Raw genomic sequence first — 23,692 nt, forward strand, 5'->3', positions numbered from 1 at the left:
CTATTGCAAGATGTGCAAGGATAGTACGTATTATCTCGAACTAATCAAAGCACAATTTCTCCCCCCCTCCAAGAATGTGCCAATAGCACACAATCTATAACTCTAAAGTTTGTGTTGTGGCATAACAGCTGTATGCCGACACACACAGATTTGTAGAAACAACCGACTGTAAAATAACTAACAGATAATGCACACATTGCTTAATTCTGCAAGCTAATCTTATGTATGTTTACTCGGTTGCAAGTCCCCTTGAATTCAATGAGATCAGCAACCCAGTGGCGTCCACCCCCATAGAATATCAGTACACGATCAGACCGTGCAAAGGTGCAAATGCAGGAGCGGATGAAGGCAGATAATACTGTAGCAAATTCCGTTTCCCCACGTGGCTTCCCGAGTCCCTAATCTCTCAGTTCCGGCCTCGAACTCCTCCTCGCTTCGGAGCAAAGGCGGAGCCAAGGAAAAAGAATAAACAGCGCCCTTGGCCCGGTGGGTCCCAATCCTGATTGCCCCAGTGTAGTTCTTTGTCTCGCCTAGGAAGCGTCGAAGTCGCATAGGAGCCCGGAAGCTGGCCAGGTTTCCTTGCCAAGCGCACCTTTTTTGTAAATATGTGCTGTAGACCGAATGAGGCAGCGAGTTGGTCAGTTTTTAAGTTTGGTATGATTATAGATTCATCAATCTCTTAATTCAGTGAGACTGACAAATAAATGTAGGTTATGGCCAGGAAGGAGATCATTACCGGTTCACATCAGCAATATAAACTGATACATAAACGAAACGTTCATGTGGAGTTTCCACATGCAAGGGTAATTTCCGTGTAGTTTATAGTTTAAATTAATGAACATGGTCTTGAAGGAAATCCACAGGAAGAAATTAGCAAACATTCAAGAGTTTTGATAGGAGTGTAGTCCCAGATTTTCAAATTAATCAGTCGACCAAAATGTCAAATCTTATTAAATGTTAAAACTACGATAACGTAAAATTCCAGCTTGAAGCAGCATTTTTAAAAAGTTACAGCATATATAAAATTGTTTTTTTTTTAAAAAGCCTTGAATCGAGAACGTGTTTATTAGAAATTACATGTAATTCGCGTCAATTGGTTTACGCCTGAAAATGTTCTCAGGGCTGTAGATATTCGTACGTAAATATAGGCTCTTCGAATGTAGAACTGACATTATATATATATAAATCGCATACTTAACCTATGCTAGGCGCATTTGCAAAACAATCCATCGAAATACTGCAGTTACTATAATATCTACACCTCCACTGACCACTCATTCACCCACCCGTCAGGGTAGCTGTATTGTAATGGAAAAGTACGTAGATTATGTGCTTTAGTAACCGCTCCGTGCTGAGTATTGAGGGAAGAGAGTTGCAAAAAGCGCTTCCCACTAACGTGAGAAGTCGCCGCCACCTCCTTTCCCGAAATCCGTCCAGAACTTAAATTTAAAGGGCTGCTTATTGGGAGAGGGCGGAAACGGTTAGAGATGATGGGGATGGGATACTATTCGGAGGTAGGTATTCGTCCAGTCAGACGGAATAAAAGCACTAAGCAAATCGATACAATCCCGAAGATTTCACTTCGGTTTTATTTTATTTGTCTCCAACTAGAATGCAACAAGTTAGCAGCAGTACCGTCGGAAACTCAGAGAAGAAAAACAGAACATTTCGTCAACAAACTCGTTTTCGCGACTCCAAATGAGGAGGGAAACATTGTCTCTCTTACAATGAGTCTCGCATGAAAAAGCACACCAATTGTACAGTAGACTTGATCGCGGGAGGTTCCCTGCACCTTTAAAGAGGGCTTACTCTGCAGCCAGCTACTACAACTTTCTCCCGCCTTCAGGGTACGAGTATCATTCTCCTCGCCAGTCCCTGGAAAGTCTTTCTCTCAGCGAGTGATCAACCCCCCCCCCCGCCGTCCCTATGTAGCCTCATCACGCCTCCATTCACGGCTGAATCCCTCCACCCTTTGTGGTTAGTTCTACAGATTGTTTTCTTCCCCCGCCCATACCCACAATTCCTCGTCTTTCCGAAACTCCTTTACGAGTGTCTCATAAGAGCTCCCCCCCGTTTATCTCCCTCCTCCTGGTTATGTTCATGTTTTTATGTGCGCGCGCGCGCAAACGAAAGAGGAAGGGTAGAAGCGCACTATTTCTCCACCTTTTGTATGTATGCGTGTGTGCGTCCTCCGCGCTACTGGGTGGGTAGCCCGTGGATTGCTGCGCGTAAGGCCTGGCGAGGTGGCGGCAGGATACAATCGAGTTGCTGCGGCCGCTATAAGGAGCTCCTTGTGAACAGCGCCATTTTAAGTCTCTCTCTTATACCCTCTCAGACGGTTCAGCGATAGCGGCCACGGCGGACGGCGAGAACCGGTACGAGTTCCGTAGAAAGGGGAAAGGTGGAAACTCCTTGAGTGGCCCGTGTTTGCCCAGAAAAATAACAAGAGCAACAAAGGCAGTCATAGCTGAAGGCACGACCTTGCGCTTCGCCTTCCCGCCGGTATTTGTTCTTCTTCGAGGCTCCTTTTTACTTTTCTCACGGAAACTTGTGTGGGTCTCAGGGTGATTCTTTCTGTCCCGGGATCATTTCGGTCGCGGGGCCGTCAGCGGGGGCGGAGGAGAAAGATGGAGTATGTTGATCCCACACAGGAAGTGACTGGGTGGGGTAAATAACTCCTGTGATTTCTTTTTTAATGATGAAAACTGAAAGAATAGATTCAAATGCTTAAAATCAAGAGAGTGCAAGAGCGGGAAGCAAGGTTTCCCTGAAAAGTGGTGGGGATACACTCCGGGCCCTATGTGTCTTTTGGAGACTGGGCGGGGGTGAGTTTCATGTGCGGGACGGGGGCCTGTAGTCAGGAGTCCCTTTCCACTATATTTTTATACTTCTGCTATCCTCCTTCGTAAGGCCTTTGAGGCGGCCTTGCAAAAGTAAACGTGGGTCTTGGAAGGCTTTTGGGTGGAGAAGCTTGAGAAAGGCGAGGACGCTGAACTGAAGTGGAGGTAGCCGGTATCCTGTACTTTGATGTACTGGCAAAACGAGGCTCGGTAAGTCCAAGTGGGGTGGAATTGTTGCCGGGGGACCGAAATTAGCAGAGCCCCCCAGGCTTGAGCCTGAATTTGGGGCGGGGGTTTTCTATGCAGTATCGACTTGAACTGCGGTAGGTTGGGCGGGGCGGTAATTGTAGGAACTGCTGAGACTGAAGGCGTTCGTTTTACTCGTGGCTTTAGTCTGCAAAGACTAAAAAGATGGGGTAAGTCTCGTTTGTTTAAATAGTCCGCACGGCATGGTTGCATTTAGAAACTTGGATATCTCTTGTACTACCGACTATAATATAAATGTGCATATTTTGCAGGAGACGAGCTCTCGACTTAGCAAAATAGGGCGTCTCAAATTTCCGCTGTTCTGAATCCGGGTGTAACCGAGACATTTTAAAGAGTTAGATGGGTAACTGCGGCGAAGATGGGGGAGAAGAATGGAGGTATCCAACATTGAAGGAAAGGTGTTTTGCTGATAGGTGTGCAAGTCGAGGGCCTCGATGTTAATAGATCCCGCACAGTTAAGATTTCTCAATAAGAAACTTCAGTTTGTGCTGTTTATTATTATTCAGAAGTTTGCAATTTGTTCTTTTAATAAAATACATTGAAACATTACTAAGTGTTGCTTGGTTATCTTTCAATGTTACTTTTTTTTTTAAAAAAAATGAAGGTTTATAGAAGAAGAATGTAAGTGCAACAATATTGTCTACAAATTTGGATGATTGCCCTTGATTATTGCTAATGTATTGAACAACCATGGACTCTAGAAAATTTTCCCCTTAAAATGACTAGTTGGTAATGGAATCATAAGCATTTAGAATAAAATCAAAAAGTGTTTAACTTGGTCCTTAATAGAGTTTATGTAAAATTCTATAGAAAAATGTCATTGAACAGAACATGATTTTTCTTTCAGTGGATGCCATTTAAAAGTTTATGAACTTAATAATTTAATAGTATTTTCTGTTTAACTAAAATCAATTTTTTATTCTAAGTAGCTCCTAATTTGAATCAGAAATAGTACCTTTATAACCTACCTAGGAGAATATAAGGCAATCTGACTCCAGAAAGGGATTGCAGCATTTTCTTGTGTTGAAAATTAGGTACAGTTTTCAACAAGAAATTTATAATATAATCCTCAAAATTTATTATAGAATGTTTAAGAGCATGTTCTAGCTAGTTGTACATATTAGCTTACTTTTCATCTATATATCTTATTTTGTGCAGCTTCAGAAAACTGGTTTCTGGATGAAGAAAATAAATCTAGAATATTGTGTACAGGAAAACAATGCTATGATGAGGATTCCAATGTAATACAGTATTTTAGTTTGTTCCACAAATTGACATATGAGTGCCATACCAACTTTGTTCAAAATGAATTGTGTTTCCCTATTTTCAATTCCATTCAAGATAGAATTTAAATGCTGCTTTGTTTGTAAGCAGTTATTCTTAAAAAAGAGAACCTACAGTAATATATTTGGATAGCACACATCTATTCAGCTGAAAAGGGTTTTTGGTTTATATTTTTGATGTTGTGAATTGTATTGCTTATGAGATCCTGAAAAAAACAGCTATTAATTTTATATGGAAAATTATCCTTCTCCAAACAAGATCTTAAACTCTAAATTAAACATAAAGGATGCAATTTATTTACATGTAAAGCAAGTCACCTGCCCTTATAATATGAGTGTGTATATATGTATGTGTGTATATGTCAATATGTATGTGTGTTTTGAGAATAGAAAAGTTTCCACCCCTCTCAACATTTGACTGAATTGTTCCATTGTTAGCTGTATTACATTTTTGTAATTGGGACTGAGACACTTGAAGCCCATCAGAGGTGTAATGCAGAGTTTCCAACATGTACAATCCGCATCAGTGATGAGTCATAGCATGAATGTAGTGCAGAAAGAAATGGGTGTTAATAAGTTCTCTCCTTTTTAAGTTGTTGAGAGAAAACTCCTAGGCTAAGTTATTTGAACTTCTAAAGACTCCACATTTGGGCATCTCAAACTTATCCAGTCCTAGCTTTTAGATATCTGTAGACAATGAAAGGATTTCCCAACTTTATATTCCATGGAGTAAACGAAGTAGTTACCATTGCAGTTATTTCTATGAAGTAATAATATGGATATAAATAAATCAGTATGATTCCACATTGATATTTTTTGCATTTAGAAGAACAAATGTTAGATTTTGTCAAATGGCTTCACTTATTTACTAAGTTACTTAGTGGCTCTATAATTTGTAATCTGTGCTGTTCTTAGAATTTTTACAATCATATTGCTATTACTGTATTTTACGGACTATAAGACGAACCAGAGGAAAAGACATGATTTTGAAGAGGTAATTTTTAAAAAAAAAAGTTTTTGCACTCTGCAGGCTTCCCAAACCCTCTGCATGCCTTATTTTTTGCAAAAAAAGGGAGGGCATGCAGAGCTTTGGGAGGCTTGTCGAGTGCTCCTGGGGGGGGGGCAAAAATGGCCCAGTTTTTTGCTCATTTTTGCCCTCCCCAGCCCTCAGGAGCACTTTGCAAGCTTCCCAAACCCGCTGCAGGTCCATTTTTGCAAAGAGGGTGGAGTTTCGGTGGGCCAAAAGTGTTGTATTCAGTGTATAAGATGCATCCAGATTTTCACCTCCTTTATTGAGGGGAAAAGGTGCATCTTATATTCTGAAAAACACGGTATATAGTAATAGATAAGGGAGAGAACATCTATATTTTAAATGTGCAATTTACCATATTTTTCAGAGTATAAGACACATCTTACCATGTTTGCCCGAAATTACGAGATGTCCTGATAATAAGACCATGCCATATTTTTCCTGTGGGCAAAAATATACGCCCTCTCTCAATAATAAGCCTCCCCCTCCAGCCAGGCAGATCGCCACTCACAAATCTAGTGATATCCCGAAGGGGCAAAGCTGCAGAAGCTGGGGGGGGGGGGAATGCACTCAACATTGCTTGACGCCTTTGGGATACTGTTAGGTTGGTGGGTGGTGCTGTGCCCCGCTGGAGTGGGAGGTTTGCCGGGCAGCTGCTCGAGCAGAGCGCCACTCACCAACTCATTAATATTCCAAAAGCGCTAAGCCACGTGGCACTCTACCTGGCTGGAAGGAGAGGTTGCGCGAGCATTTGTTCTGCCTCCAGCTCGTGTGCCTCCCTGCCTCACCATTCCTAACTCTCCCTGCAGGGCTGGGCCACGGCACCACCGTCGCCCCGCTGCCACCACCGCCATGCTCCGAGCATAACGGGCTTCGAAACTCTGGAGATCCGCTGAAGAGTTCCGGCAGTGGCCGCTCTGGGACTACGCTCTATGGTTGTGGGCTGGCTCAGCAGCGGATCTCCAGAGTTTGGAAGCCGGTTATGCTCAGAGTATCGTGGCGGCACCAGCGGCGCCCTGGCCCAGCCCTGCAGGGTGAGTTGGGCATGGTGAGGCTGGGAGGCACGCAAGCTGGAGGCAGAACAAGTGCTCGCGCAACATCTCTTTAGCCAGGCAGAACGCCATGCAATTTAGCCCCTTTGGGATATTACTTGGTCGGTGAGTTGCGCTCTGCCCGCCTGGAAAGGGGTGTTGCCGGGCGGCTGTTCATGAGCGTGGGCACCTCATGGTGGCTTTGTTGCGCTGTTGCGACAGTTCAACACAGCCGTTTGCCCTGGAGGCTGTGCCTGGCTCTTCGGGTGCCTGCTTGCAAGAAAGCAGCCACCCAGCAACCCCAAACCAATAAGCGCCCCCCCCCCCCCCCCATAATAAGGCCCAAGCAAAATTTGGAGGGTCAAAAAAAATAAGACCTTGTATTATTTTCAGGGAAACACGGTAGATTTGGGGAGAAAAATGGGGGGAAAAATTCTGCCTACCAGGTATTTATTTGGCTAATGTCCTTAGTCTGGTCAGCTTCAGCACATAGGTTTGCTGGTTTTGAGCACATATATTTTTTATCCCCTGTTGCGGTGTGTTCTGCATGGCCCTTGGAGAGTATTTGGAAGTTAACTGATGAAGAATGTAGTGCATGCACAGTTCTTGGGGCTTCTTGGTTGGGCCATACTACACTACTATTCCATAAGCTGCATTGGCTGCTGGTTTGTTTTCAAGGACAATTCAAATTGTGATTATCGTCATTTAGTAGCATGGTTCCACTGAGATTGGTTCGCTGAAAAGGCATGCTGCAGACATAGTAGCTAAGGAATTTTGGCTAGTGGGGTCCACAAGAAGATCCTTTTATATTTGGAACATCCTGCTTCCTCCCAAAGTGGGATCCGCTTCCATCCTTCTGAGCTTCCAAAAGGGCCTAAAGATCTGGCTGTGTCAGTAGGCCTGGGACCAAAGAGGAGAATATCATTTTAAAGATAGCTATTCAATTAAGAGAAGATCCTCTCACCTCTCCCTAGGCATTTCATGGTCCCCTCTCCCTCTTTATTTAAATGATTATTATTATTATTTGTTTTATCATTTTAATGTTTACAGATTTAAATGTTTGTAAACTCTAGATTAGATGAATTAGACAATCTAAACTCCATTTAGAAAACAAAACACAAAAGTTATATAAGTTGGGTAATTGGATAATTTTCAAAAATCTCAGAGTTAACTTTAATTGTGGCTTAAATGTCCTGGAGTTGCAAATTAATGTTTTCTTTATTGTTTGTAACTTGAAACATATATATGCCCCATAGATACTCAGAATTGCAGGTTTTTTTCGTTTAAACATTGTTTTTATACATAAGTTTACAGGGTTGATTAGAAACCATTTATCAAATATAACATTAAATAAAAAGTCATTTAAATTGATGTTAGAGATATTTATTGATACTATGTATAATGATCCAATATGAGGGCTGCTAAAATGTTTTATTAAAACTGTTTTGATAGATTGGGCAAGCACATGTTATATTTAGAATGATCAGCAAATGCTCTGCATAGAATTATAATGCAAGATTTGACTTGAATGGTATTTTTTTGGAGGACTTAAAAAAGAAACAGTAATACATGGATTCCAGTGTATGTACTGAAGAAGGCTTCAAGGCCTTTCTAGGCCCAATCAGACTTCCAGGTGGTAATAATATACTTTAAAAATTTATATCCGAGATGTGAGACTTCTCAATGTACACTGTACAGTTATGTTATGATTACAGTAAATACAATTATTTGCAGTGCAATTCTTATATAAATAAAATGTTTGCAGAAAACTTTAAAATACCTCCACAATCAAGTTGGTTTTTTACTTTGATGACAGATTTGGGTTGAAAGGATATTAGTTTGAAGATTTAACTTCCATATCTGAGGAACAATTAGGGTTTGAGGAAATTTGAAGTTGTTAAAACTGAATTTATTTTATAGGTGTCTAAATTTAGAGACTGCATTATGTACTTTAAAAGTAGCACAGCATTCAAACAGCAAAAGGCTTAATTAGATTAGCCTTCATATCAGAACTTATTAATTGGAATAAGATGGAATTATTTATTTAGAAAATTTCGTTCACAGTTAATTAAAATGGTTGACAGAACTTTACTAATTAAAGAAAGACTATAGAAGTAATAACTCCTCTTTTTTAGTTTTTTAAATAACTGGGTCCTATTTAAATTGATTTTTTTAACTCAAGCTTCCAATGTAACGTAATTCAAAAATTGTATACTTTATGTGCCGTACCTTATATAGTACCTCATTGTTTTGTATGCAACATGTTCTTTTTTATCCATAATAAATATCTTTATAATATTTCCATTTTGTATGGTGTAGAAGAGAGGTAATGCAAAAGTATAGATTATTATTCTCCTTGTTTCACATTGGCATCACGTGACTTCTCATGTTTTTTTCCCTTTGTGGAGCTGAGTTGGGCGTGACCTATGAGTGATGCACTGGCCTGTGGGCCACTTGTCACTCCTGCCTAGAGCAATCTGAAAAAAGGAAACTGGTCAAAAGGGGAAAATCTGAACAAGCTTAAACAAAAATAGAAATGGCGTCTGGATAGCATTTTAAGTATGTTTCCTTATAACTATAGTATAGGTAGTCTTTGACTTATGACCACAATTGACTCCAAAATTTCTGTTGCTAAGTGAGTCATTTGTTAAGTGAATTTCCCCCCATTTTAAGACCTTTCTTGCCATAGTTATTAAGTGAATCATTGCAGTTGTTAAGTTAGTAACACGGTTGTCAGGTGAATCTGGCTTCCCCGTTGACTTTGTCAGGAGATTGCAAAAGTTGATCATATGACCCCGGGACATTGCAACTGTTATTAATATGACCCAGTTGACAGAGGCTGGATTTTGATCATGTGACCATGAGGGATACTGCAATGGTAGTAAGTGAAAAACTGTCATAAGTTACTTTTTTCAGTGACATAACTTGAAAAAGTCACTAAACAAACTGTTGTAAGTTGAGTACTATCTAGTAGAAATGTTCTGTACAGAGAGCTTTTGATGGGATTGGGGGAATGGGTGTTTGCTTAATGTCTTTTATGTACCAAAGAAAGAGAAAGGAAGGAAAGTGATAGGTGCAGGAAAGTGCATGAATGAGAGTGGTTACAGGTTGGGCAACTATGTTTCTCATATGGGAGAGCCGAGCAACAGCCAGTCAGCTTTCCCCCCCTATAATGAAGGAAAGAAATAGATTAAGAGTGTCCCATCTTGTACAAAGTGAATTGAAGCATTTCTTTGGCCAGCTTTTGATGAGGATGAGCGGTGTGGGGAGGGTGGCTATCCAATCTTTGCAACCTTAATGCATTGTAGATTTCACTAATGCAAAGAATTTTAACATCTGGAGTTCTTATTACTCGTCTGTTCATCTTCATCATATTTATTCCCACTCTCCTTTTGAAATAGACTTGATTGCTAGAATTATTTTTTGAGGTGACTAACTGCCACATACATCTTTTATATGACTTGCAAAATATAGTATGGAGAGTCATATAATACCCACTGTGTCTGAACTTATCAGTTAGATGTTTAACCTGGAAATAATCATTATTAGTAGCTCCTAATCTCAGTTTGGGAGGGCAGTGAAACAGCAATCTCAGAGTGGATCAAAGGACTATACTATATTTCTAGGATGTTACCTATCGGGAATAGGGCGGCTTATAAATTGAATAAATAATAATAATACTGAAAATTTACAATATATAATATAATTATAAACAGTGATAAAGTATCCTTTCCCCAGATAACAGGTCAAAGAACTCAGAAAGGGGACAGGAGCAAAAAAAAAAAAAAAATCCCCCAAACCTTAGAATCTTTGGAACAGAGCATCCTATCAGAATAATTTTTTAGATCTTTCCTAGGGGCAGACAGTTCAATTCAACCTTGCAGAGGAGATATTACCACAGACTTGTAGAAATCAACTTTGGAGAATGCTTCTTTTATTGCACTACCTTAGTGAAAGGACATATTTTAGGATGAGATGCACTGAACGAGGCCATATCCAGAAAGGTGTGGCTTGTTCTCTTTTGCCCTGGAAAATAGAATCAGAACCAATGATTTGAACCTGCAGATTCTGATTAGATGCTTTACAATTTTATACCAAGAACAGGGTTGGACTAGATAGTTTCTGAGGCTACTTCCAACTCTGATCCTATAAAAGGAAGATTGTTCCATTTTTATACAGTATACATTTTCTAAATGTGAACTTCCATTGTTCCCAGTTACCTCAAATATCATATTTTTCGGTATATAAAATGCACTCCCCCTCCCAAAGTAGGTGGAAATGTCTGTGCGTCTTATAGAGTGAATGTTGCTGAAGCTCCGCCCACTCACCGGAGTAGATCCAGGAGTGCATCCCTCCGGAGGATGTACGCCTTCACCAGAACTTGAACAAGTTGGTGGCGATGGCATAGTTTTCGGTTGATGCCATGTTGAATGGAATAAAGTTTGCTTCCAGGGCTCTGGCATCATCAGTTACCTCTCACTGCCTTTGGTTCCGGGGTTGGCAGGTGGACAAGTCGAAGTGGCAATTGGCGTCGGCCGACCACACAGGGGGCTCTCTTTGGAGCCTCCCTTGACCCGATCCTCGTGGAGGACAAAATAAGAAGGTCCTGCCTACTTCAACAAAGAAGGCGGAACAAAAGTCTATGTCATTCTACAGCAAGCCCTCATATCGACCTCAGGAGCAGGAGGCTCAGCAGAGCAGGTATTCGTTTCCCCAGGTTGGAGAGGCAGCCCGAGAGGAGTTACAACAGGGATAGGCCCCGCTTCCAACAGCAGAGTAAGCACCCCTTTCAAGGGAGAGGTGGTTGTCCTTACTGCCGGGGGAAATAGGTCATCTTCAACCCCACTCATTGGTGGTCGCCTGGCTCTCTTTTCTGAGGCCTGGGCAGAAATTTCCTCTGATGTTTGGGTGCTCAGCACAGTCACATCTGGGCTTCGTTTAGAATTCCTTTCTATCCCCCTGAATTTCTTCTGCACGTTTCCTCCGGCTCAAAGTATAAAGAAACGCAGGCTGATGTGTCAGGCTATTAAACACCTGCTTGACATAGCTGTGGTGGAGCTGGTCCCGGCGGGCCGGGAGTTCTGTTCAAATCTGTTTCTCATGCCAAAGGCTTCGGGAGGTTGGAGAGCTATTCTGGATTTGAAGCTTTTGAACCAATATTTAGTTTATCGCAAGTTCAAGATGGCCTCCCTTAAGTCCATATTGGCAGGCATACAGGAGGGTGACTACATGGCTTCTATAGATCTCACGGAGGCTTACCTCCATATCGTCATCCTCCCAGAGCACAGGTGATTCCTCAGGTTTTCTTACATGGGAATCCACTATCAATACAGGGCCCTGCTGCTTGGTTTGTCATCAGCACCCAGGTCCTTCACCAAGGTGCTGCAGTAGTAGTGGCACACTTGAAGGGTTTTCCCATTAGGCTACATTGCTACTTGGATGACATCCTCATCCAGGGGATGTCGCCAGTCAGACAAGGGCGGACCTTTTGCAGGTCATAGACACCCTTCAATGTTTAGAGTTTTCTATTAATTTTGAGAAGTTTCCTCTCCCTGTCCATTAGGATCGTTCATTTGGTGGCTGTTACAGATTCCTGTTCAGGAAGTTTTCCTCTCCCTGGACCATAGGTCCAGTTTAGTTAAAATGGTTAAGCAGGTCTGTAGGGACCATTACGTTCCCATAGCCCTTCTCTCCAGCTTAGCAGTTAGCAGTTAGACTTATATACCGCTTCATAGGGCTTTCAGCCCTCTGTAAGTGGTTTACAGAGTCAGCATATTACCCCCACAATCTGGGTCCTCATTTTACCCACCTCGGAAGGATGGAAGGCTGAGTCAACCTTGAGCCGGTGAGATTTGAACCGCTGAACTGCAACTAGCAGTCAGCTGAAGTGGCTGCAGTACTGCACTCTAACCACTGCGCCACCTCGGCTCAGCTTGTTGGGGAATCTCATCTGCATTGAGGTAATGCCGTGGGCGCAGTTGCATGCCAGGACTCTGCAGTGGTGAATCCTGCCATTCCAGAGGGCCAACACCAGCAGCTCTCCGGCCAAGGTCCAGGCCACCCCACAGGTACTGGTCTCCCTCAAGTGGTGGCTGTCCCCAGCCTTGTTCAAGGGGTGTGACTTCAGAGACCAGGTGCGTCTGGTCGTATGGACGCCAGTCTGTTCGGCTAGGGGGCATCTCTGAGGTCTCAGTTGCCGCAGGGCCGGTGGTCATGGAGGGACCTCTTTCACAACATCAATTGATTGGAGCTCCGGGAGAGCCATCTGGCCCTTTGGCACTTCCAGGGTTCCTTTGAGGGTTGTCACATCCTGGTCTTGACCGACAACATGGCGGCGAAGGCCCACATCAATTGGCAGGGTGGCACACACTCCAAGGCGCTGCACACAGAGGCAATGTCACTGGGAAACTGGGTGGAGAGGCATCTGAGGTCCATCTGGGCGGAGCACATCACCGGCGTTGACAATCATCAGGCTGACTGGTGGAGTTGAGAGACGGTGGATAACAGGGAGTGGAGTCTCTCCCAAGAACTGTTCTGGAGCATCCGCCAGAGGTTCGCGTGACCAGTGGTGGATCTCTTTGCCACTCCATCCAACATGCAGCTCCCCCGGTTCTTCTCTCGGTTCCCAGCTCGGGGAGTGGAGGGGGTTGACGCCCTTCGTACAAGGTGGCCAGACGGACTCTTGTACACTTCCCCCCCTTCCACTCATTTCCGGGGTCATTCAGAAGTTAGTCAGGGAGCAGGCAGAAGTCATTTTGGTGGCTCCACACTGGCCGCGGAGAGCTTGGTTTGTGGACCTCATGATCCTGTCGGTCCAGTCCCTGTGGCGGATCCCGGAGGGAGAGATAGAGTTGCATCAGGGGAGGATGGTGCACCCAGAGCCACACGGCCTGCAACTAGCCACGTGAAGATTGAGTGGGAGCGCCTGAGGGAGGCGCATCTGTAACACCTGGTGATTAGGGCCATAGAGGCTTCGCGTAGACAGTCCACTATGAGGATCTACGACTCTACCTGGGCCTCCTTTGTAACCTGATGTCAAGCTGCACAAGTGATGCCTACTAGGGCTTCAGTCCCACAGGTCCTGGATTTCATTCAGGATGGGTTGGACAAAGGGCTGTCCCATGGTATATAGTGCGGAGGCAGCTGGCTGAACTTGCTATTGTTATCCCTGGTGAGGGTTCAGTTTCCCTCAACCAGCTACCAGTGGTTAGGAGATTCCTTAGGGAAGTCTCAAATTTGCGTTCCCCCTGTACCCCATAGGTTCCCCACATGGAACCTTTCCATGGTGTATATTTGAAGCAGATGGTTGCCTTCCGGAGATCGGAGGAGTTATTTTTGTCTTTTCAGCCTTCGTCACTGGGCAAACGGGTCACTTCTTTCACCATTAGCCGTCGGATCCATTTGGCTATTGCCCTGGCATACGAGTCTCAGAAGTTACCTGTGCCGGTCGGTATCACAGCACATTCTACCAGGAGTGCGGCTACCTCGGCGGTTTGGGCTTCCCAGGTGCCTATAAATGGCATTTGCAGGGCAGCAATGTGGGCCTCCCTGTCGCCATTTATTCGGTATTACAGGCTGGATGCGTTCTCATCGACTGATGTGGCATTCGGTTGCTGGGTCCTACAGAAGGTCCTAGCAGATTGTTAGTTTCCCACCCCATGGGACTATAACTTGGGTAGGTCCCACTACAGAGACTCCTGTCCCTCACTCCGGAAAATGGCAGTTGGTATTACCTGAACTGCTATTTTAGGAATTGGGATAAGAGTCTCCAGTTCCAACCCTATGCTTGCTGGACAGGGAGGTTTCTCCTTTGTGCCTTGTTTGCAGTTATTGGGAGAGCTCGCTTCAATGAAACGAAGTCAAGGGTGGAGCACAGAGGCGTGGCTTCATCTTCATCGCAGTCTCGTTGCCAATTGGGCGTGATAATACCACTACTGGAGAGTCCCATCCCAACTCCTAAAATAGCAGTTCAGGTAAGACCAACTGCCATTCTCACCAGCTCAAGGTTGGCTCAGCCTTCCAACTCTTCTGAGATTGATAAAATGAAAACCCAGATTTTTGGGGAAATATGCTGACTTTGTAAACTGCTTTGGGAAGGCTGTATAAAATCTAAGAACTATTGCTAGTCCCATATGCTAATAATGAAGTCAGACTGTTCCAGTTTTGTTCCGGTTTTAAAAGATCCTTGTAGATAGTTGCTCATTATAATTGTGAGAAGAATCTTTGCCAAAAGATAGTGATAGTTTGCAAAGAATCTCCAGAAAAAGATGGTGTCATTTAAAACAGATGGGAGATGGAATATGTTAGTATTTTTTAGTAGCTACAGATAGTATCAAGTGAGAAGTTCAGACAAAATGAACTGCACTACCTGCTCAAAAGAGCTTGTTTGCCATTCAAAAATATTGCTGCCAATTATGAACATTTTGTTCCAGTATTTGTTAAATATTATTAAATATTTTAAAAATAGGGTCATCCATGATAGTTATTTGGCATATATTTATAGCAGGTCCATTGCTTACTGTGACAGTGCATCCCTAATAGAATAAGTCCAAAAGACATTTTGTGGGTGAAGCTAATATATCTACCGTAATTCTTCCCTTTACTTTAAAGCTGGGGACTTAGATACTGATTTGTTTATGGAACTGTTGGCTAATAATCCTGTTAGGCTGCTACTCTTGATATTAATAGGTAATATGTTCTGTGATTATATTAATTATTATAATAATTCATGATAAAACCTGTCTTAGATAAGCTGTGGAAAGATAAGCTGTGTTTGTTTTAGTCTATTGCTCTTCTTTAATGTACTTTTAAAGATACAGGCCAAAATCAGGTGATATCTAATCAACATTACATGGACATTATGCTCTGTTGTACAATTTATGAATGCTGAAAGATGAAGTAAGTGGTTTAAAAAGCAAATTAAAAGTTTTAATTCTGTCACACACTTGAGCTTTTTCATTTTCAAAATTTGATGTTTTTCCATTGGTTTTACAAGTAAAATAAAGTCAAAATGTCCTATTTCAAACGTAAATGTCATGACGTGGGTGATGGTGAATTTTTTCTGTTGCCATTTTTACCATAAGTCATGGGAAATATTAATATTTGTTCTAGAAAATTTTCTGGGACGTATAGATAAATAATTTTATATCGCCTGCCTTTTTCAGATTCTAACAACTACAAAGCAGAACATTTTTGCATGCTTGTCCATAAAAAAAATCAATGCTTTGTTTAAGCAAGCCATTTATTTAAATGCATATTTTTAAAGACCACCTTACCAAATTAAAATATATTTTATTAACTTATTATTGGCCACTATATACATATACATTACATATACATATACATATACATATACATATACATATACATATACATATACATATACATATACATATACATATACATATACATATACATATACATATATATATATATATATATATATATATATATATATATATGTTTACTTTAAAAACTCCATTCTAAAATGTATCTGATAGAAAACAGATTAAAATAATATAGAATTTTTAAAATTAGAGTTTACATGTAGAGCACACTGCAATAATCTAGACATGTTAGTTATTTTGAAATTCAAACTATTTTCATTTAAAACTTAATATGGGTTTCCTGATCTCTGAACTAATCAAGACTACTTCTTCATTAGCATCAGTATGTCCACTTCCCTAAATTGAAGGTCCCTTGTTCAGTTGAGAGAAGAGAGGGAGCTGGGGACAAAATGGTTTGTTATGCCAGTATCTAGTCTGGAAGTGGACCTATCATACTCTTTAGCCTAACATTAAGACAATTATATTGAGGAACTCCTATATAAAAGGTAGTATATAAATTAAAAATACATTTATAGCTAATGTAGGAGATTTGTTTATATCTTTTGAATGATATGCTTGTAACTGATGAACAGTTTTTTTCTGCCAATGAAATGTTTTGGTTATGTTCACCTTCCTTTAAACAATACAGTGCTAGTGAATCCATTTGAAGTAAATTAAAATAGAAAAACTACAATATTTTTTCTTAAATGAAAATGGCTTGTAAAGAAAGGGAGTAAAAAAAGGCATAGTTACTAATGTTTACATGGGTGGAGAATTAAACAGAATAGAGTTTGATGATGTAATCCATTAGTTTCCTCTGGCACTTGCTCAACCAGTTTGCCATGGTGCTTAGAGTGTCACAGAAGCCCGATGTGTGGTGAATGTTTTTTATAGTTACGTCTGCAGTTACAAGCTAAAAATGTTACTGCAATGTCTGCTTGGGCCACAGGAGAAAATTATGGTTTATGTGGAGAGTACATGATTACTCTGAGAAAATTTAAGTTTATTGAATAAAAATTTCAAATGACACTTAACAATTTCCAAGACTTCAGCTCATATATCTCACAAAGGCATGTATCATGATTTACAGATATCCAGGTTCAGCTGACAAACTAAAGTAAAAATATTATGACATAGTGTAATTGAAGAACTTAAGCAGTACATTCTAAATAGTGATAATTTAATCTTCAAACATTTGAAATTCTCCATTGGATCAACGGGAGAGTCCAGATGGGTAGCTCTAGTCTTGTAGCTCTATTGATTGAGTTGAAATTCTGAGGACACGCCTCTCTGGTAACGGTTCCCAGTTTCTCAACTCAGTCTGAGCTCTGTCAGATGCTCTTTTCAGCTCTCGGAGCTTCTGAGGAAACATTTGTTTTGTTTTGTTTTTTTAATTCCCTGGTTCTTCGATAGAAGGCAGGAGGGGTTCAGAGACTTTTCAATAGCCGTGGTGAGCTGGATTCTTTGTGCTTTACGGGACCTGTGACATCGAACGGCCCCTGAAGCTCCAGCCCCCTCGTCGCTCTGGTAGACTTTTCTCTAGACGTGCCTTATCATCAGCGCGAGCCTTCGCTGCAGAAACAATGTGACTTTGGCTTCCTTTCCGATCCGGTGGCCCTTTCCCTTGCGCTGGGCCAGATTCTCCACACAGTTTTTCGGCATGACACAGACAGGAATCGTAAGGGTCCAGTCAAGCCCAGGTTGGCTGGTCTAGCAGCAGCAGCCAAAATCAAAGCTAAGGCTCGTGTGCATAATAAATCCTCCAGGGCAGAGGAAAAGGCAGCCAAACAGAGGCAAAAGACCTTAGCTAAGGAGTTTAACAGGTCAGAAACGGATTGGATCGGCAGAGACTCTCTGATCCCAAAACGGCCGACAACCCAGCCTTGTGCAGGTTCAATGAGTGGGACTTGCAGACAGTACAACAAGGAGAGCACCAGGGGCCCTTAGTGAGCAGTTAGTATAGGACAGCTTGTCAGGGCATACAATTGAATGCTGCTCATTGTAGATCACAGTTCCCTGTGACAGCTTCTAAAAGAAGACAGTCCTTTAGGGGGCACAGGCACACTCCAGAGGAAACATTTATCCCTACAGCAGCGGGGCTCTGCCTGTGGGGAGGAGCAGGACATGCCTTCCTTTTTGAGATTTTGGATATCTCAGGCAATCAGACAGGAAAATTGCTGAGACACATCACAGTCAGGAATTGCCCATACCAGTAGCCGGCCAGACCATGCAACCTGAGCTTGGGCAGCCAGCAGGTGAGACTTCGAGTTATCTTACCAAAGGCCTTCTTCCATAGGACATTCTGCTGAAAGCTAATCTTCCCTGTCAGAGGAGGAGCTTCAGGGGGAGGGAATTTTCAGACTGTGAAGGAGACTTCTTGACTTCTGTAGACCTGACGAAGGCATACCTCAATGTCCCTATGTGTCCAAACCATAGGTGATTTCTGAGGTTTGTTATGCTGGGTGCTGTTTCCAGTATGCAGCCCGCCCTCCTGGCATCAGCCACAAGGACTTTCACCAAGATTATGGCAGCTCTGGCTGCATACTGCAGATCCTTACCCATTCAGATCCAGTGCTATATAGACTAATCTACTATCTACTAATCCAGGTATCCTGGTAATTGCTCCAATGTCATCCAGCCAGCTTCATGTCTAAGGCAGGAATAGAACTCACAGTCACCTGATTATTGGCCTAATGTCATTGAGCCAGCTTTATGCCTAAGGTTCGTGCAGAGAGCGTAGGACCATTGGTGGTGTTGTCCCAACTGCTGGGAAAAATGATATTGTGTATTGCCATAGTGCCTTGGGCACGGTTCCACGTTAGGCCCCTCCAATGGTTTCTACTTCCCTACCAGAGGGCAAGTCGCAGTACCTCGAGAGTACAAGTGCCAATGGGGGTGCTTCATTTATTCCGCTGGTGGGGGTCGCGAGCCATCAAATGGGGCTGTCTCTACAAGGAACCAGACTGACTGACGATTATGTCCGATGTCAGGCTCTTCAGTTGGGGGGGGCACTTCGGATCACAGGTGGCCCAAGGGCAGTGGACACCACAGGAGATAGGACACATCATAAACTGGCTGGAGCCCACCAGGCCCTCAGGGCATTCCAGCAGGAGGTTTCGTGACGTGTCAACAATGTGGCAGCAAAGGCCAAAGTCAATCAGCAAGGGGTGGGGGGGACTCAGTCAAAGTCCAAGTCCATGAAAGAAGCAGCGACATTGTGCCGGTGGGCGGAGGCACACCTGGTATCGATCAGGGCAGAGGACATTGTGGGAGCAGGGCCACTGTCAAACATTCGGAATGGTGTCTGGATCCCGGTCTGTTCGCATAATTATCAGAACAGTTTATCCACCCAATTCTAGATCTCTTCACCTCTCCATCAAACTCCCACCTTCCCAGATTCTTTTCAAGGTTCCCAGTACCAAGGGGAAAAGTAGTAGATGTGCTACACAGCCCATTTCCCAGGGGTCTATTGTACCCATCACATACATGAGGCTTGACTTTCGGAGACCAAACCCCCACTGTAGGGAGGAGGAGCCGACCAGGTGATTCCGCCCCAGGCGACTTATGGACCCTTTGGGGTTCCAGACGGAGCTTGGGGTCATTCCTGATACTCTCGCCCGCAGTCCGGTGGAGACCCTGGTTGCTGCCTGGAACTTGGCAGTGACGGAGTCTCTTAACCAGATTGCGCCTCTACGGCCGCTCCGAGGCAGTGGATCCCGGAGGGCTCCTTGGTTTACTGAGGAACTCCGGGAGATGAAGCGCCGAAGGAGACGCCTAGAGCACTTATGGAGGTCCAGTAAATCCGAATCGAGCCGAGCACTTTTAACAACCTGCACCAGAGAGTACATTCGAGCAATCAGGACGTCTAAGAGAACACATATTGCCTCTCTGGTTGCGTCTGCTGAGTCGCGCCCAGCCGCCCTGTTTAGGATAACCCGTTCCCTCCTAAACAGGAGGGATACGGGCGATCCGCTGCAGGGCAGGGCTGAGGATTACGTCCAATTCCTCACGGACAAGGTTGCTCGGTTCTGGGCAGACCTGGACTCCAATTCTGCAGAACCAGCCGAGGCACTAAGGGATAATCTGGTAAGCCATCGCTGGATTGATTTTCAAGCTGTTACCCCTGAGGATGTGGACAAGGCGATGAGAGCTGTAGGTGCCTCCACATGCGTGCTGGACCCGTGCCCCTCCTGGCTGGTTGTAAACAGCAGAGAGGTGACACGAGGCTGGATCCAGGCGGTTGTTAACGCCTCCCTACGGGAGGGGGTCTTTCCCCCCGCTTTAAAGGCAGCGGTGGTGAGACTCCTCCTGAAGAAACCATCCTTGGATCCAGCCGTTTTAAACAACTATCGTCCAGTCTCCAACCTCCCCTTTGTGGGGAAGGTTGTTGAGAAGGTGGTGGTCTTTCAGCTCCAGCGGTCCTTGGAGGAAGCCAGTTATCTCGATCCATTCCAGTCAGGCTTCAGACCTGGCTACAGCACAGAAACCGCTTTGGTCGCGTTGACCGATGATCTCTGGAGAGCCAGGGATGGAGGCCATGCCTCCATCCTGGTGCTCCTTGACCTCTCGGCGGCTTTCGATACCATCGACCATGGTATCCTTCTGCGACGACTGCGGGAGGTGGGGGTGGGAGGCACTGTCCTACGGTGGTTCTCCTCTTACCTCTCGGACAGGTCGCAGTCGGTGTTAGTCGGAGGGCAGAGATCGACCCCTAGGCCCCTAACGTATGGGGTGCCGCAGGGTTCGGTCCTGTCCCCCCTTCTTTTCAATATCTACATGAAACCGCTGGGGGAGATCATCCGACGGCATGGGATAAAATACCACCAGTATGCGGACGATACACAGTTGTATCTGTCCGCCCCGTGCCAACTCAACGAAGCAATGGATGTGATGAGCCAGGGTCTTGAGGCTGTTAGAGACTGGATGGGGGTTAACAAGCTTGTGCTCAATCCAGAAAAGACCGAGTGGCTGCTGTGCTTCCCTCCCACGAATTGGCCAAGTGTTCCATCTCTCAGGCTGGAGGGGTCAAATTGTACGCCCCTCAGATAGGGTTCGCAACTTGGGAGTCCTCCTGGATCCACAGCTGACTTTCGAACATCATTTGTCAGCTGTGACCAGGGGGGCTTTGCCCAGGTTCGCCTGGTGCACCAGTTGCGTCCCTACCTGAACCGGGAGGCCCTCACAACAGTCACTCGTGCCCTTGTGACCTCTAGGCTGGAGTACTGCAATGTGCTCTACATGGGGCTGCCCTTGAAAAGTATTCGGCAACTTCAGCTAGTCCAGAATGCGGCCGCGCGAGCGATCGTGGGTGCGCCTCGTTTCACCCACGTAACACCTATCCTCCGCGAGCTGCACTGGCTACCTGTTGATCTCCGGGTGCGATTCAAGGTGCTACTTGTCACCTACAAAGCCCTCCATGGTATTGGATCTGGGTACTTGAGAGACCGCCTACTGCCAATTACCTCCACTAGACCGATAAGATCGCATAGATTAGGCCTCCTCCGAATTCCATCAGCCAGCCAGTGTAGACTGGCAACTACCCGGAGGAGAGCCTTCTCGGTGGCTGCTCCGACCCTCTGGAACGAACTCCCCGTGGAGATTCGGACCCTCACCACCCTCCAGTCCTTCCGCGCCGCCCTTAAAATCTGGCTGTCCCGGCTGGCCTGGGGTTAACGATTCTAACCCCACTCGAATTGTATGACTGTTGTGTTCTTAAATGATGTAGTGTCTCCATGTTGTAAATTGTTTGTCCTTCCCCCCCCCTTTTGAACTGTGAGCCGCCCTGAGTCCCCCCAGGGAAAAGGGCGGCATACAAATAAAATGAAAATGAAATTCCTCACCCTTGTGTCCAGGGAAACACTTGTAAAAAAACCTTCCTGCGAGTTGGGGGTGCTTATTTTAGCCCATGTCTTGAAATGCCCGATTGGGCTTAATATCAGGACATGCCCTATTTTTGGGGAAACACGGCATCAGAAACTGAACATGTATATAGATAGTCAAGATGAGATATTAACTTCAATTATTGCAAAGTTGTTTCCTAGTTCTTTGGAAGGCTGTAGTTTTGGACACCATAATGGGTGTAGTTTATTAAATTATGTGCTCAAACCATCTTAAATGTGTTTCTGTGTATGCGTTATATTGTATATATTGCCTTGCTCCCTTTTCCCCTAATCAGGAAGGTGTTGGGGAGGGCTGAGGTCCTGTTGATAGCTCCCCACTAGCCCAGACGACCGTGGTTTGTCGATCTCCAGACCTTGGAGGATTCTCCTGTAGAGTCTCCCTCAGCCAGAGTTCCATCGTCCATCCGGACCCTCAGTGGCTACAGTTGACCATTTGGCAGTTGAGGGGAGGCTTTTGAAATGGGAGTTGTTCTCAAATAGGGTCATTGGGACGATCCAGGTGACCAGATGGCCCTCTGTCACTTACACTTATAATACAACTTGGAAGATTTTCAGTGACTGGTGACTAAGGGCCATATAGACCTCTTCTTGGTCTCAATGGCGGATGTGCTGGAATTTTTGTAAGAAGGCCTGGAGAAGGGGCTATCTCTGAACACCTTATGGTGACAGGTCGCAGCCCTGACTAGAGTTTTGAGGTTTGGGGATTTAGGTTCCCTCGCTCACCACCCAAGGGTGCAAACTTCCTCAGGGGCACATCTAATTTGAAGTCCCCAGCAGTACACCACTACCCAACCTGGGATTTGCCCAGGGTCTTGCAGGCCCTTACCATGGTACCCTTTGAAACCTTAAGGGAGGTTCTTTTTTCGTGTAAGGTGGCTTTCCTAGTGGCCATCATGTCTGCCAGACAGATATAAGAGTTGGTGGCATTATTGATGAGAAAGGACCTCTGTGTTTTTTATCCAAACAGGGTGGTCCTGCAGGTGGATCCTGCCTTTCTTTCAAACTCCTTGTTTCACAGAATACAGGAGTTGATATTGCCTGATTTCTGTCCTTGGCATGCCTTGGAACAGAAATGGCATAAGCTAGATGTTAGGATGGCCCTCCGTATTCACATCTCAAGGGCCACTTCCATTAAGAAGACTGAGTCCCTGTTTGTATCCTTTCAGCCGTCAACTCTGGGCCACATAGTGACACCTTCCACGGTTGGTTGTTAGCTACAGGCACGCAGTGCCAGGGCCTATGAGCTCCAGGCTCTCCCGGTGCCTCGAGGGATCACTGCACATTCCATTAGGAGTGAGGCCACAACGGCGCCCTGGGCTACACAGGCTTCTGTAGAAGAAATTTGTCATCTCCATAGTCATTCATCTGCCATTATAGACTGGACATGTATTCTTCCGCGCAGGACTTATTGTGTAGCGAGTGCATGAGGAGATCAGGACTTTGGATCAGAACAGTTCATGCCCATAGGATTGCCAAAGGTTTGGTATTTTGTGGACTCTCTAGTGAATCCAATGGAGAAGGGGTGTTGGTCTTACCTGAGACAACCTATCTCGTGGTGCTCGACAGGAGAGTCCAGTCCCACCCTGTTGACTGTCTGATTCAGTTTCCTGGAAGGAAAAAGCTTGGACTGGAGCCGGAGTACAAGATTCGCTTCAACTTCATTGTTCAACTGGGGACCGTTGTCAGAGAGGCATGTCCTCAGAATTTCAACTCAGTCAATAGAGCTATGAGACTAGAGCTACCCATCCTGGACTCTCCTGTTGATCACCATGAGAAAGGACATCTCAGGTAAGACTAACGTCCCTTTAATGTAAAATTTGATGATGATGATGATGTTTGCATTTATATAGCTGCCATCTTAAATTGGGCAACTTACAGTAATACATATATTACTAAAAACAAAAGAAATATGTAAGATATAAGGTACAAGCATTTCAGTAAGAACTTTGTATAAAATAAAAACTTACAAATTGCATATGTTGTTGAAAAGTTACCCAATTATAGTTCATTTATCT

General features: G+C 44.2%; 1 protein-coding gene across 4 annotated transcripts in view; it reads left to right on the forward strand.

Annotated features, from left to right (window-relative positions):
• Positions 1-2,175: 2,175 nt before the first annotated feature.
• The window catches only part of CTNNB1 (catenin beta 1), a 39,998-nt gene continuing 18,481 nt past the window's right edge, over positions 2,176-23,692 (forward strand). For 2 of the 4 annotated variants that reach the window (XM_032237139.1, XM_032237143.1), the window contains exon 1: positions 2,195-2,502. The gene's annotated coding sequence lies outside the window, so the exon portion shown is untranslated. Of the gene's footprint in view, positions 2,503-23,692 lie in introns of all 4 variants that reach the window. The other 2 variants (XM_032237144.1, XM_032237142.1) reach the window with 2 other exon arrangements.

Source organism: Thamnophis elegans, chromosome Z (assembly GCF_009769535.1).
Source record: "Thamnophis elegans isolate rThaEle1 chromosome Z, rThaEle1.pri, whole genome shotgun sequence".
NCBI lineage: Eukaryota > Metazoa > Chordata > Lepidosauria > Squamata > Colubridae > Thamnophis > Thamnophis elegans.